Source organism: Capsicum annuum, chromosome 6 (assembly GCF_002878395.1).
Source record: "Capsicum annuum cultivar UCD-10X-F1 chromosome 6, UCD10Xv1.1, whole genome shotgun sequence".
NCBI classification, from domain to species: domain Eukaryota; kingdom Viridiplantae; phylum Streptophyta; class Magnoliopsida; order Solanales; family Solanaceae; genus Capsicum; species Capsicum annuum.
In genome coordinates, this window is record NC_061116.1 from 167,132,927 (window position 1) to 167,141,610 (window position 8,684).

An 8,684-nucleotide genomic window follows, 5' to 3' on the forward strand; every position below is an offset into this window, starting at 1 on the left:
TCACCAAGACACTCATCTTCAAGTTCAACGTGATGTGCAATATCAAAAAAAGTTTTGATGTTATCATTGTGGGTTAAGTTGACCTTCAGGTGTTCCCAACTATTAGGAAGAGATTGGATCACTACCTGAACCTACTGCTTATTCAAGAGAACGTGACCAACACTTTTGAGTTGAGCTATCATATTCGATATCACCCTAAGGTGTTGTTTAATGTTTGGATCATGACACTTCTTGTAAGTATCAAATTTGATAGTCAACTGTATGAGGCGAGTAACAGAAATACCCTCATATGTTCCTCGCAAGTGTGCCCAGATGGCATTGGCAGTATAAAATTCCTTACACTCATGTATGAGGTCATCATCCACAAAACTTACAATGATTTGACGTGCAATGGAATCAGCCTTTTTCCCAGCTTATAAGCTTCAAGTTCTGTTCTGTGTTGTGCAGTATTGCCTTCTTTTGGTAGACTTAATACATGGATAATACCTTAAAGAGCGTTTTTCTCGTCCAGTACATACCACATCTTACGACTCCAAAGGTCGTAGTTGTCTCCATTTAATTTTTCTCCTTTGTTCAAGTCAGAAATTATGTTTTTTGATGTCATTTCTATTATTAAGAGACAATTACACAAGTGTGTTATCAATTATGCATGAAAATTACACATTTAAGCAAATCATTTCACCTAAAGATTTTATGTTTAGTGTAAAATCGAAAGGACACTTAAGAATCCAATCATCATATACAAACTAAACACTTGGCCAAAATAAGAAATTAATTTCTTAATGTGTATTAGGATGATAGCTTTCAATTAAGTCATTTTAAACTCAAATAAATGAATGAAATTCATGTAAAAAGAGATAAACAACTTAATATATATACAATATAAAGTTAATAAATAACTTTATGTTACAAGTCAGTCTAAAAATAAAAGTCATTCCACAAATATTCTAGACGACTTATGTACACCCAAAAAGGCTCGCTAAGCCAAACCTTGTGGTAAACATCAATTAATCTCTCGCCCCAAAGATCACAGAGTGAATTTGCTAATATAGCTAATGCTTCCCAATCCGACATTTCTACATAATTTTCTAGTTCTACACGTTTCATTTCATACAGATGTATAAAACTAGCAACACTAATATTAGATGACATCTTAAAAGACTTGAACTCTTTCAATTTCTTTGTTCTTTCCCTTCGTATAGCCCTTTCATTCCATAACTGATTTTGTGTCGCCCTGGGGACATCATTTTGTATGATCTCACGACCTCAAAAATATGCCCTTCGATGACGTGTTCTTCCACTTTGTCTCTTTGCTCAACATCCAGAACTCCCACTTGGAGTGATTCAAGTTTGTCCCTGTTCAGCCATTTCTGAAATAAGAACCAAGAAACAATAAGAATGAATTTACCACTCAATCTAACACTTATGTCACAATTCATCGTAGAAGACAAAATCTGTTAAAATTATTATGAACTAATTAAGGCAAAAAAAAATATCAAGTCTGATTCAACCAAGTATTTATTTAATCCACTTTTATGAATAATGACAAAAGATGACCTAAAAAAATCATCAATTTCCACTAATATTATAAAAAGTTCATTTAATGATTCTAAACATCTATTCTTAAATAAATAAAATGAAACAGTAGTGAAAATATAAGTGAAATTATAAAAGACAGAGCTAATTTTAATTGCACTATTTTCTAGGCACACTTTTCTAGAAAATGCATTTATAGTATTTAACACTCCGAAAAAAAATTAATCCTTCTATTTGTCAAGTTTGATAAAGTCAAAAGACAAAGGCACAGATCCACTTTATCTTCTTTACACGCCATTTATTCCTTCTTTTTCCTCCTTTTTTTTTATTTCACAGAACATATGCTTATTTATTCCACCAACAAAAACAAACAAAGGAAATAGATTATCAACAAGATCCGTGGTTTAATGGAGCACATCTGATTCTAGATCTGAAGGTTACTTGATCTATTCACGTTGGGTTCAATCCCCTGATCCATTCGATTTCTTTTTTCTTATTAAACCGGTGAGCTATAAATAATTATGAAGATTTTCTCACAGGTATGTACATACACAAATTTCTCTTAAACTTGAAGAATAACGTGTAAGAATGGGGCAATAAACCTGTCTCTGATGTCATTAATAGTAAATTCGAAGTTAAAAATAGAGTGTACCTTAATCTATTGCAGCGAAAGTCGTTGAATTTGCTATTACACAATTACCCCAAGTCAATCTTCGTCTCTCTAGAAAATGGAGTATTGATTCACAAACTAAAATGTCTTTGGTGTGGTGTTGAATTATTCACTGCTTTTCGAGATACTTGTTTTTCTTTGTTTTTTAATTTTCTGTCTCACTGTCTCTCTCTTCCTCTGAATAAGAAGAATGAAATTTTTTGGAATATAAGGAGAAGTGGAACAGTTTTTGTAATTGTTCCCTCATAATTCAAATATCCAATCTTCCCCCTTTTATCAGATAATAAAAAAACAGAAATGGATCGGATCGGATCAAGGCTCGAATCGGTTCACATGGGCGACCCATGACCCGCAATCCAACATAATTTGTGTCAAATTTAACAAGACAAACAATTAAAACTGAGGGATATAATAGTTGAATAACTTCAGGTTGAAATTTTAAATGGATCAAAAAGGAAGTAATACACATGGACTATAGTATTATATCCCCATCTTATCTTTTTTTTTTCGTTTGGCCCGTGCAAGTATCCCCGTGTCAATCACTCCCGTTTGGTTGGAAATCAATTAGGAAGAGTTAAGGAAAAACTTTAGTTGCCTCAGTGGTCTTTTTTTTTTTCTTTACTTATTTGATAATTTTGAAATGAATATTAGGCGAATGTCTCCAAAGTCGAAAGTAGTAGAGGTATATATAAGACTAAGATTTCAAACGAAAAGCTACTAAATATACCACTTCCAATTATCTATATCTATAATCTATAATTTATATCTATAATATATTAAAAGTGTGAAGATACTTTGAAAAGTGAATCAAACTTTGTACCCTTCGTTATAATACTCTCCTTTAGACAAAATATCTTTTTTATCTTTTTTCTCCAATTAATATTCGCAAAAATAAATTATAAAATCGATATTGGGTCTGAATGAATATTAAATTGGTATGTTGGGAGTTATACAAGGAAAATACACCATGTATAAACCTAAATAGGAAAGGGAAGTAGAATCCCACCAAGAAAGGAAGTAATTTCTATTCCTTGCTGGAAAAGAAAAAGGTACGGTAATGAAGAAAAATATTTTATTTTAAACTCATATAATTTTCCTTATATCTATTCATTAATCGAGTCACAAAGAATAAACTTTTATCATACAATTAAATTATGTGACTTTTCCCAAAAAAACAAGCTTTTTCCTTTAAAAAATAGAATTCTACGTGATTTTTTTGCCAAAAATAGTAATTAGTGTTCTATTTGACTCATGAATCCTCTACTTCTGTAAAAACACTTATAAGTCAAATATTCTGTAGCGTTTTTTCTCTCAGTTTTGTTTCTTGCCTGATTTTCAAGTTGTCTTCGTTATTAGATCTCTCCTTTCAAAATTTCTGTAGATTGTGTATTATTAGTTGAATCTATTTAAATTTTTGTGACAATGTATTCAGGATGTTCTTTGCCAGATGAATTTCTTTTATTACTGATTTTGGATGTCACTGATGATTATGTCATTACTTACGTTGAAGTTTTTCGTTCGTTACATTCATGAAGTTAATTTGTTTGTGCAGTAGGTCTATTGGAAACAACTTCTCCACCTTCTCAAAGAGGTGAGATTTATGTATACACTATACTTTCCAAACTCCACTTATGCGATTACATCGGAATTGTTAACATTCATGAAGCATAAGCTTGAAAGTCTTTGCAGTAGATAAATTTGAGTTCTGACAATTTTGGTATGACGAAAATTGCTTTTCTAGGATATATTTTGACGGAAGAAATCATTTTAGTGTGTTTGGTTATTTTGAATTATGGAGAGTTGTAATTTACATTTAACCTATAACACAATAAAATTAAAAATGTGTTCCTTCAAGAAGGCAAATAATTTTCATACCTTATAGACGAAATTCAGTTTTCTTTACAAATATTTTAATTTCTTTCTCGAAAAATATATGAATTGATAATTAAGAAGTCCTAAAATATATGATAAAGGTTATAAGGTTTTCTCATGAAAAAATGTATGTATCTTTATATTTTTTTACATCTGATCCGAAGCCTGACATAATCGATAAAGATGCTTTGAGTGAGAAATCATGTCTGCAGTTTTTATGTCGTTCTTTTTGTGTATACAATTTAATTGGTTGACATGAGGACGCACTTGCAAAATACTTACACAAAATAGGTTATATTAAAAGATTGAAGATCCTGTGGCATTAAAAAGAGAAAGTAATGGGAGAATTATTTGTTTTCACAAAAAATATTATTGTATCTAAATTATTTTGGACATTCACAATTTCCAGCCTTCTTTGTTTTGAAATTGATTTTATCCAACAAGAATTTGAAAATAATATATTTTGAGAATGCAAATTGTAAACTAAAGTTGTGAAAAGGGTTGCAAAAAGGGATAATTGAAGAGATAATTTAAACAAAGATTAAGAATAGAATGTGAACATCTTATGAATTTGAGGCTTGACCTGATATGGGGTAAAATTTCAAATACAAAGCCCATTAATTATTTTGTACAAGTTCTTGCAAAAATAGGTGTGTTATTTGAGAATTGAGTCTCTAGGAGTTCTAAAATATATGGTAAAAAATAATTTTGTTTTGTTATATATATAGGTTTAGTTGCCTAATACAACACTTCACGGCTGGTACATTCTATTCCCTTCATGTAAGTGATACTATTTAGGATACATTCTTAATACTTATTAGTATTGAAATAATCACTAAACTATGTCAGTAGAAGAAAATTTAAATTTAATCACCGATGGCCAATATCTAATGATGCATGAGAACTCCATGGATTATGAGCCCCATTCTACCTAAAGCCGGGGGCGGGGGTATCAATGTCTTTATTGGCAAATAAAAATTGTGTTTTGTGTTATTTAAATAGATTAAAGTATGTATAGTTTATCTTGGTTCAACTCTTGAGAAGGAATTAAAAGTTTTGAAGTTTATATGATTTATTTTTGAACATTAAAGACACGTGTTCAACTCTTTTATTTGCTTATTTATTTTGTTTCAAAGCATGATTTTACAAGAGAATCTATGACAACATGATGCGGTAAGAAAATTCGTTATATTGACAGAAAGTTCTCATCACATAATATAGACTATTGTTTAAGCATTGCTCATATAAAAAGTTTTATTTTTAGTAGATCAGAAAATATATATATATATATATATATATAAAAATTTTTGATAGTTTTGTGCATTAGGTTTTGATAATACTTTTTAAAAAAATTCATACTATATGAAATTATCGTAGGGTAAGGAGAGGGCAAAGTGCACACAAATCTTATTCCTATCTTACGGAGATAAAAGGTTGTTTCTAAAAGATTCCGATTCATGTAAAATTAAATTAGAATAGTTGTATCTTAAAATTATTTGTATAATAAAAAACTTGGCATTCTATTCAAAGAGAAAGCAAAGTGCATGCAGATATTATCCTACCTCATAAAGATAAAAGAGGTTGTTTTCAAAAGATTCCGGCCCAGACAAAGTTAAGTTTGTGTAGTTGTATCATAAAATTATTTATAATTAATAATAATAAATTTGATATTCTATCCAACTTATCCCTCATACAAAATTATCAGTCATTATACTTTAATTTAGGATCATGATAATGTCGATGCTTTATATATAGATCTTTTACTATTAATGATTTTGTTCGATATAATTTGAATCTCGGAGAGTCAAAACGAACAAGCTTGATATGTATGAAATTGGTTTGACATTAATTGCTACTTTTTGATAATGTTGTTATTTTTGTGTATATACTTTAAGCAATTGCCGTGAAATACACGTGCAAAGCACGTAGGACTAAACTAGTATATATATAGAGAGAGAGCGCTAATTTGTAAGGGTAGTTTGGTATATGTATTAGAGAATCTAATATATGTATTAGTTATAATATTATTTAATTTTTTATTTGGAAGGATTTTTAGTCGATGTATAACTGATACATGTATCAACTATATATACATCCTATATTGTAATGCAAATCATGTGTATTAGCACTATATGTCATGACCTAATTTCTTAGGTCATGACTAGGAGTGTGCAAAAATCGAACCGGCCAATAAACCGAACCAATAAAAATATTATTGGTTTAGTGTTGTTGGGTTGTTGGTGTTTTAATGATTTTATAAAAAAAATTATTGGGTTATTGGTTCAGTTTCAGTTTTTCTTATTAGGTTATTGGGTAAACCAATAACCCAATAAGAATATACTAAATTAATATTTTACAGACACACACATATATATCTTAATTTCTCTTTTACTTCTACAAATTAACAAACATATTATTTCAATTATACAAACTCTTAATTCCTCCTAACAAATATTTAATTCAAGTTTGAAGATTCTTGTAAATTAAAACATCATGTAGGATTTTGGTTGCAACTAAGATTCAATTTATTTTCATGTTAGTTACTACTTTTTTTTATTTTATGAGTATTTTCTTATCAGTTAAACCGAAAACCGAACCGTTAAGGACTAAAAATCGATAAAAAATAGCTTATTGATTTGATTATTGGTTTAGCATATTTAAAAACCAAAAATTGATAAACCAAATCAATAAACCGAATCGATAATACATAAAACCGAACCAAAACGATCGATGCACACCCTAGTCATGACGACGCCTACTATAACCAACCTGTAGGCAAGTCAAACTCGTAGTCCGAAATGGCTAGTAACGAATTACCAAATAGAATAAGAAAAAAAGATGGAATAAATATAACAAAAGTTCAAATATATGGATAAATTTCAAAACCTGGTGGTATCAGTACAAGAACTTCTAATATAATAAGAATACAAAAGTGAAATAGATAAAATAAATTACACTGATATAACTTATCTCCAAATACAATATAGAGACTAGTCTATACATAATAGGGAGGAAAGTAATTCTCTGAATGTTGGAAGCTCACTCTATATCTCCAAACCATGGCTGCTCTGCACGACGCACACATCAAGGCGATAACTCGTACTATGATCTGCAGGCTGCAGATATATAGTATGAGTACCAAATGAACGGTACTCAGTAGGCAACTGCCAACTGAGCTCCAAAGATAAAGCAGATGTATACAACATATAAATAGAATGGAAACTACACCCAAGAGTCCAAAAATCATATAACAAGCGAATGAGATAATAAGGAACAACTATCTTGTTCATATCCAATAGACCAACATAATAAGGCCAAGTAAGTAATAAGGGTGCACTATCTTATTCCATCCATACTTAGAGGTCTCAACACTATACCGTATATCTCTGGCTAATATATGAATAAAGAGCGAAAGAAGAATATATAATAATATACAAGTCCAAGGAACGAATATACAATCTGAACAAATGAAGGAAGAGATATATGATAATACCATAGCTATATATAGCTATATATATATATATATAGAGAGAGAGAGAGAGAGACGGGGGGGAGGGGGGGGGATAGAAGGTCATCTCAAAGCACAAACTATATCATCATATCTTTATTTTAAGGCCTCATTATAATCCTATCAGGATTTACTACTACTATGCTCAGGGTTTCTAATCCACATAACTAGACTTGAAATAACATAATAATGAAATCGTAAGGTAGAAGAGGCCGAAAAAATATCTCAAATCTCGATACCGAACCAATAACTAATCTGTCATAAACTAGCCATAATAATAATCAAAATAATAATAATAATAATAATATCAATAACAACGTGAGTAACCGACTATTTCGGACAACCAAATACCTAATCGAGCCTATGTGTTTCCCCCACCGCCTCAGGCTCAGAAGGCTCAATCAGCACACAACAACACAAGGCATAGTTATTACTCATATCTATGCAATCGTCCCATACCGGCTGATAGACGTATACTGGTGATAGGCGGTGTACATGCAAGAGTGAATACAAGATACACAATCAATATCACAACCATCCTCTGGACTCGAATCAGATATATATTTAATCATCACAACATCCTCTGTGTTGGCACCTAATTTTTGCCCTCCGGGACTAAATTTAATCCCGAGTTTCTTCGACTTTTAATAAAATTAAAATATTTATTTCATCCGAATAAAAATTGTTCAAAATATTTTTGTACGTAATTTTTGTCATTTTAAGTAGATATTATATATTATCGTGTTCAATTATTCGAGATTATATAATTTGATTACTTAAATATTTACTCTATGGAATACCAGATTTTTAATAAGGCTTATTTTTTAAAAAAAAATATAATGGTTAAAATCTTGATTTTGATATAATGTGTTATCAAAATAATTTATTTGGATGAATATATGTTTGATTTTATTGAAACAATAAGCTCGGGATTAAGTGAAGAATTAATTCATATCGAATTTTAATTTAATTTGACCAGTCTGTTAAATTTGATCATAATTAAAATTAAATTAACCCCTAATCTAATTGGGGTTATTTAGAAAATAACCCCAAATAATTACCAAAATATCATAATCCACCCCAAAATAAAATATATAA

The 8,684-nt window shown here is 30.1% G+C and overlaps 1 long non-coding RNA gene across 1 annotated transcript; it reads left to right on the top strand.

The window, feature by feature from the left end:
* Nucleotides 1-1,784: 1,784 nt before the first annotated feature.
* LOC124899735 lies at nucleotides 1,785-4,094 on the top strand. The gene is made up of 2 exons (XR_007057261.1): nucleotides 1,785-2,075; nucleotides 3,759-4,094. It is a non-coding gene; the product is annotated as an uncharacterized LOC124899735 (long non-coding RNA).
* The last annotated feature ends 4,590 nt before the right edge of the window (nucleotides 4,095-8,684 follow it).